Source organism: Phoenix dactylifera, chromosome 17, assembly GCF_009389715.1.
Source record: "Phoenix dactylifera cultivar Barhee BC4 chromosome 17, palm_55x_up_171113_PBpolish2nd_filt_p, whole genome shotgun sequence".
NCBI lineage: Eukaryota > Viridiplantae > Streptophyta > Magnoliopsida > Arecales > Arecaceae > Phoenix > Phoenix dactylifera.
In genome coordinates, this window is record NC_052408.1 from 11,542,892 (window position 1) to 11,550,559 (window position 7,668).

A 7,668-nucleotide genomic window follows, 5' to 3' on the forward strand; every position below is an offset into this window, starting at 1 on the left:
TATATCCACATCCAATACATAAACTCTTGGCTGTGGTCAAAGAATGCCTATTAAGGGAATATGTGGGAACAGGATGGCAAACTTTTGCGACACTGGTAATAACTTATTTATTTGAGGGGTCCGTTTGTATAGTTCAAAAGAGGATATGCTAGTAGAGCCCATATGCACCAACCTCAAATTCGTGCTTATAGCTTAGGATATCGAAGCTATAAAAGAAGGGTTGGATTGTGCTTGCATTGTGATACTTATTGAAGGGTTGCAGGAAGCTATTTTTTTTGCTAGAAGTTGCAAGAAGCTCATTGGCCATAAGTCGTGCAAAGTCAATCCTCTTAGAATCCAACTCTTACAAGAGCTTTCAACTTGAGTAACTTGTGAAGCTAGGCTTCTCGAACAAAATCTTGCCTTGAGAGCGTTGCTAGAACTCTCACAAGCATTTATAGAAGAAAATAAGAAAAATTTATTAAAAATATTAGAAAAATTATCCTTAAATTGGTAGGCCATGAAATGATTTTTTCTTTTATAGTTATCTCAAATTTTTCTAGCAATGGGGTCAGCATGACAAAGTATTTAATAGAATGGTCATAGCTTTCTTGTTTGTGTGCCATGCAAAAGAAAGTAGCTGCGCTTTAATCCAATTTGTGTTGTGACCATGGTGAAGTTATCTTTTAAGCCAATGTACAGTAGATGACACTTATGCCTTAATCGCCATAATTTGACCTAGTTTGCAAAATGTTGAGCTCTTTGAATATTTGTGAGTAAAATGTCATCTAGTATCACCTCTTGGCCATTCTAAGGGTGGTCTATACTCTATAGGTTGCCTAATGATCTTGCGAGTAGGAAGAGTGTAGTTCCAACCTGCATCATCCACACTTCTAAGGGACAACCGAGCAAGGGTTTAGGTTGTAATTTGGTCAAATAGGTCGTGTTAATAATCATTTGTGTAAATCAGTTCATATAAAAAAATAACGTCAAATATTCTTGGTAAAGCAATTGAAAATATTGGACCTACATATAAAGCTATTTTGCAGCATTCAAGAATTAGCCGTAGTTGAGGCACAAAGTCCAAAATACTCTATGAAGAATCACAGTATTACAACAACAATAAAAAGCTTCAACAATTAAGCTCATCCCCATAAAGTGTGGATTCCAAACTACAATATTTTTTTGGCCTTTCGATGTTTGTTATATGACCACATCTCAAACATTACTTTAGAGAATTGGGACAACAAATCCTAGCTAATTAGGGTTAAGGTGGGACTCAAACGTAGATCCCTGATACTAACCCCAAAGATTTTATCAACTATACTAACTGGCACACTCCACCACATCCGTGAACATTTGCACATCCAAAATACCCATCAGCTCATTGCAACTTATACTACCATGCAAAGTTCTTTGCACGCCAGCAACATATTTGTAGCCAATGCTGCTTACCACTAAAAGGGAGTTAAACTACTCGGTTTTCCTTAGAACTAGATTGAAAATTGAATTTCCTGCAAACTTCTAATTAGCCTTCTAAAAGATACTTTATTTCCCTTTACTTTGTGATGTTCTTATTTCAGGTCCTCATAACTCTCAGGACTCGTAGAAATTTGTATGTTTGGAATCATTTACACTCCCCATTGGCCATTTGAATTAAGAAATTTTTCAATAAGCGTTCTGCAATGTGACAAGAAATATCTTCAAAGTGATCAAGTAATTTTGTGTCATTGATTCGCGCCGACGAGTTCCACTAGGTACCTCCTCCTTCCTACAAAATCCTCAAGTTAGTATTATTCTCAATTATTTTCTTTTTAATCTTCAATTTAGATTTATTTGTTTGCACTTGGCATCCAAATTAGTTTAGCGCTTTTTGAATGTTTTTTTTGTGGCACCTTGAAATTTCTAGATTGGATAGATACTTGTTCCGGGGAGGTTGAACCCACATTGAATATCTCTCATGGAAGTGATTTAGTGTCTGGACAATTGAAGAAGCATGGAACCCACAAAGTTTCTTCAAGCAATGGAATCCTATGGATGGATCGGATAACATAACTAGTGGCAGCATTTCATTAAGGAGTGAAGAGTAGCACAACCGTGTCCTACAACAAGTAATTTAGTGCCCCATATACCATGACTTTAAAGGGGGCTCTAAATATCTATTTCACCCCAAGCAGTCTATGAAAAATCTAGCTCAGGTACATGGTAAACATCAAGATACATATAAATAAAGCAATATTCTTCTAAAATTTCCTACACTATGTGTATTAGTATGTCCGTGCACCGTACTAATCAGATTGCCTAATGAAGACGAGTGCGGGCCACATGGTGCATAACACAATTTCTCCTTTTAACTATTAAGGCATTTAATTAATCCGGCTTTAGTTTGCCAAGCTGTCCTATACGAATGCATTAGTTTTTTTTTTTTTGTGTGTGTACAAACGAATGCAATATTAGTTCAGATTGTGCTTCTATACTAAGCTCACAGTTTTGCCTCCATTTCTTATTTATTTATTACATAAACATAATAATGATAATGATGATGGAACATTTAAATTTTAACTGAGAATCACTCTTAACAAGATGTAGATGGTAGATGGCGAGCCCGCTAGTACTGCGCGGCGTCGATGGTGGCGGTTTCGTCGAGGATCCGGGTGGGGTAGTGGAAACGGCACGGGGCGCAGCGGGCGGAGAGGAAGGACGGGGTGCGGTACCTGTCCTCTCCGCCCATCATTGGCATGGCCACCCCACTCTTCACAGGGCTTACGTAGTCCGGGCGGTAGGTCTGGCCCAGGACTCCCTCCACCTGCTCCGTCAGCGCGGCAAACCTGAACTGAGTCTCCAGAATGGGCGAAGGCATCGCCTGGTGGCAGTGGTACCCATGGACCCGGTCCTCCTCCTCCGTTATGGGCACCACCTTCACGTCCATCTCTACCAGCCCCGACACCGTCACCCGCACGCTGTTGGTCTCGTCGGTCCTTTCCACCACCACCTCCCTCACTGCTTCCCCCTCGACGCTGCCACCTCCGGTGCGTGTCTGCCACTCTGCCTCGCCGTCGGTGGGGACGTCAACCTCCTTGCCGTCCCAGCGGAACGCCAAGGCGTCGAAGCCGTCCTGCCACTTGGCGACCCTCCGGGCGGCGAGGACAAGGGTGTGGGACTCGAAACATGACTGCCAGGGGCCTGCACCCAGGTGAAGTCGCGTGGACGGCCCTCGGGCCTGGTCCCTATGAAGTGCGCATTGATCTGGAGCTGGTCGTCGGACACCAGGGCGAAGTCGCCTCCCTTGGCCCCATGGAAGTAGAACATCACGCCATCGCCACCAACGAACCGAGGGTCGTAGCACACCGATCCATACCCGTTGCAGTTGGGCAGCCTATCTGCTTGCGACACAGTGCATGACAGCCAACCGACCGACCAACCAAATATCACACAAATCAGACGTGAATGTTTTATCGATTCCGTTATCTTTACATGCACACAAACACACACATGTACATCTGTATACCCACATATATAGAAAGAGAGGGAATGCGGAAAGAGACTTTATCCTAGCTACATCTTCCGCCGTTTTAATTCTTTAAAAACATAATATGATAATAAGAAAATTGAAAGTTTGGAAAAATAAACAAGAGAACGTACACTTGCAGGTGGTCTCGCAGCGGCTGCTGCAGTCAGCGAAGCAGCCCTTGACGACGCGGTTCTTCTTGGGCTTGCGCTGGGGGCACTCGGAGGGGCACTCGATGGACTTAAAGTGGCAGCGGCCCCTCGCCAGGCAGAAGAAGCGCTCCTGCGCCGTCCCCTCCCTTGGCTCCAGCACGACGTAATGCGTCGACGCCGGGTCCAGTGCCCCCTTCCCGTTCCCCTTGCCATTGCCCTTGGCGCCGTTCCCTGCAGGAACTGCCGACCCGGCCCCTTCCACCGGCACCATCGACGCTACCAAGGTGGCGACGAGAACCACCGGCGCCAGGCTCTTGCCGTTGCTCCAAGCCATCCTCACTAGTTGCGCTCGCTCGCGTTCCCCCCTCTCTCTCTCTCACCCGCACTTCACTTAGGCCCAGGCGCACCACTCCGTGCCCTCGACCAAGCTAGTACGCGTGGGACCAAAGCCAATCAAAATTAAACCCACCTGATGGCTCGATTGCTAGCTCGAATAGGGAGGGAGGATTTGCAAGCGTAGTGGGGAGGTCGGAGATGGCATCATCAAGAGGGTGACCTCTCCGATCTTATATTCATTGGAACTGGAATAAATAAATGAAAACAGTGACTGAGATGAATGCGTTGGCACACATGTGACTACGCGTTTGAGTTGCTTGCAATCCAGTTCGACAGCTCAGCAGCCTCAGGAGCCAGTACCGCTTCTCCCCCTCCCCCTCTCGTGGCCTCTGCACCCCCATGATGGTTGCACGTATTGGTGGGAGTGGACTTGTTTTTTTTTTTGTTTTTTCGTAAAAGGGAGTGAACTCGTTTCTAGCCTATCCATGTGCAGTTTAAGTCAATTAAACGGCAGGAATAATATTATAAGCATCTCGGGCAGCATTCCCTAGTTTCGTGATATGACATGCACAAGAGCCTGCAGGGCATTAATTGCTGAGTTATCGTCCCTTGCAGTCAACCTGGAAATAAAGAACGCGGGCCCGCATGGACCGGGGCACATGGGAGCCCAGCGATAGTGGATCTGAACCCAGCCGCCTCGGGTATGAGCCCTCGGCCTTCCTCATAGAATTAGTGACCATTATTATTGGTCGGGATCCGCATTCCGTCATAATTTCCTAGCACCAAAATTTAAAATGAAGAAATAAAGAAAGAAAATTAGATATCACAAAATAACAGAGAGAATACTATCAAAGTATTTGATTGCGTCGACATATATCTAGGATTCTCGTCAGATTTTGCTTGTTTCCTGGAGGCTTGTTTTGCTTAATTCCTGATTTCCTTAAGTCCATCCCAAAACCTGCAAGGGCCTGCAAGTTTGAAGGCAGGATGGCCATTCATCCATGTCCCGCACTCCATGCCTACCTCTGATCATCCATGAATACTTTCATACTCAAACACCTACCTCATGAAGGACACAAGATCCTCGTCAACAAACTCTTATCTCTTAAAAGCTTTCACAGCCAGGTCACATCAAAATCAATTTTGATGCATCAATTCATCCTAACAGTGCAAGCATCTGCAGTTTTGTCATTCGAAACGAAGAAGGGCATGGTCTGAAGGCAGGCTCAATCCAGGTATGAACTAATTTCGTTCCAATTGCACAAGTTATAGCAGTTTGGTATGGACTTCAAAGTGCAGTAGACCAGGTTCAAAATGATAAAATTATTCTAGAAGGAGATTCAATCACTGTATAGATTAAAAGCCATGACCCTTCAATAAATCTGGTATTGAGAAGTATTGGAGTGCTCTATTCCAAGATGTGCTAAATTTCATGTTCTCATATTTTTCAAGGAGCTAACCAAGTGGTGGACTACCTCACAAATGCAGCTTGTTCTTCTCAACAGAAATCATTTTGGAGGGAGTAATTTTTAGGGTTTAGGATTTAGAATATAGAGTTTAGGATTTAGGATTTAGAATTTAGGGTGAGGATCTAGGGTCTAGGGTCTAAGATTTTAGGATCTAGATTTAGGGTCTAAGGTTCGAGGTCTAGGATCTTAGAGTCTAGAATTTTAGGGTCTAGATTTTTAGGGTCTATAATTTAGGGTTTTAGATTTTAGGATCTAGATTTTAGGGTCTAAGGTTCGCGGTCTAGGATCTTAGAGTCTATAATTTTAGGGTCTAGATTTTTAGGGTCTATAATTTAGGGTTTTAGATTTTAGGATTTAAATTTTAGGATTTAGATTTTAGGATTTAGGTTTTAAGATTTAAGATTTTAGGATTTAGAATTTAAGATTTAGGGTTAGGGGTTTAGGGTATAGAAATTTTGAGTTTAGAGATTTAGGATTGGAGGTTTAGGGTTTGGGGGTTTAGGGTTTGGGGGTTTAGAGTTTGGGAGTTTAGGGTTTGGAGGTTTAGAGTTTGGAGTCTAGAGTTTGGAGTTTAGGGTTTAGAGATTAGAGTTTAGAATTTAGGATTAGGGTTTAGAGTTTAGAATTTAGGGTTTAGAATTTGGGGTTCAGAATTTAGGAATTTAGGGTTTAGAGTTTTTGGGTTTAGAATTTTAGGATCTAGAATTTTAGAGTTTAGGGTTTGGGTTATAGGGTTTAGAGTTTAGGGTTTAGAATTTAGGGGTTTAGGGGTTTAGAATTTAGAGATTTTGGGGTTAGGGATTTAGAGTTTTAGAGTTTTAGGATTTAGGGTTTAGAGTTTGGGAGTTCTAGAATTTAGGATTTAGGATTTTGGGTTTAAGGTTATGGATTTAGGATTCAGAGTTTGGGGATTTAAGGGTTTAGTGTTTAGGATTTAAACATTCAAGATTTATAGTTTTAGAGTTTAGGAAATTAGAATTTAGAGTTTAGGAGTTCTAGGGTTTAGGGTTTAGGGTTTAGGGTTTAGGATTTAGGGTTTGGGGTTTAGGGTTTGGGTTTGGGTTTAGGGTTTGGGGTTTAGGATTTTAGGATTTAGGGTTTAGGGTTTTAGGTTTAGGGTTTTGGTTTAGAGCTTTGGGTTTTGGGTTTTGGGGTTAGGGTTCTCGGGTTTTAGGATTTTGGTTTTAGGTTTTTCGATTTTAGGATTTTAGGGTTTAGGGTTTGGGGATTTAGGGTTTTAGGGATTTACGGTTTAGGGTTTTATGTTTAGGGTTTAGGGATTTTAGGGTTTTCGGGTTTTCGGGTTTTCGGAATTTTCGGGTTTCGGGGTTTCGGGGTTTCAGGGTTGGGGTTTAGGTTTAGGTTTTAGGTTTTAGATTTTAGGGTTTAGGGTTTAGGTTTTAGGATTTAGGTTTTAGGGTTTAGCTTTTAGGGTTTAGGTTTTAGATTTAGGGTTTTAGTGTTTAGGGTTTAGGGTTCAGGGGTTTAGGGTTCAGGGTTAGGGTTCAGGGGTTAGGTTCAGGGTTTAGGTTTTAGCCATTTAGGGTTTAGGGTTTAGGGTTTAGGGTTTTAGGGTTAGGGTTTAGGGTTAGGTTTTAGGGTTTAGGTTTTAGGGTTTAGGTTTTAGGGTTTAGGTTTTAGGGTTTTGGGTTTTTGGTTTTTGGTTTTTGGGTTTTAGGTTTTTGGTTTTAGGTTTTGGATTTTGGTTTTTGGTTTTTGGTTTTTGGGTTTAAGGTTTTTGGGTTTAAGGTTTTAGGTTTTATGGTTTTAGGTTTTATGGTTTTAGTTTTTAAGGTTTTAGTTTTTAAGGTTTTAGTTTAAGGTTTCAGGATTTAAGGTTTCAGGGTTTAAAGGTTTCGGGTTTTAGGTTTCGGGTTTTAGGGTTTAGGTTTAGGGTTTAGGATTTTAGGGTTTAGGATTTTAGGTTTTTAGTGTTTAGGGTTTTAGGTTTAGGGTTTTAGGGTTTAGGGTTTTAGGGTTTAGGGTTTAGGGTTTAGGTTTTAGGGTTTAGGTTTTAGGGTTTAGGTTTTAGGGTTTTAGGTTTTAGGGTTTTGGTTAGGGTTTTGGGTTTAGGGTTTAGGGTTTAGGGTTTTAGTTGTAGGTTTAGTTTTAGGTTTAGGTTTTGAGGTTTTAGGTTTTAGGTTTTAGGGTTTAGGGTTTAGGGTTTAGGTTTTAGGTTTAGGGTTTAAGGGTTTAGGGTTAGGGTTTTAGGGTTTAGGGTTTA

General features: G+C 42.0%; 1 pseudogene; it reads right to left on the bottom strand.

The window, feature by feature from the left end:
- Nucleotides 1-2,448: 2,448 nt before the first annotated feature.
- On the bottom strand, nt 2,449-4,188 carry LOC103696480 (annotated as a pseudogene).
- Nucleotides 4,189-7,668: the final 3,480 nt, after the last annotated feature.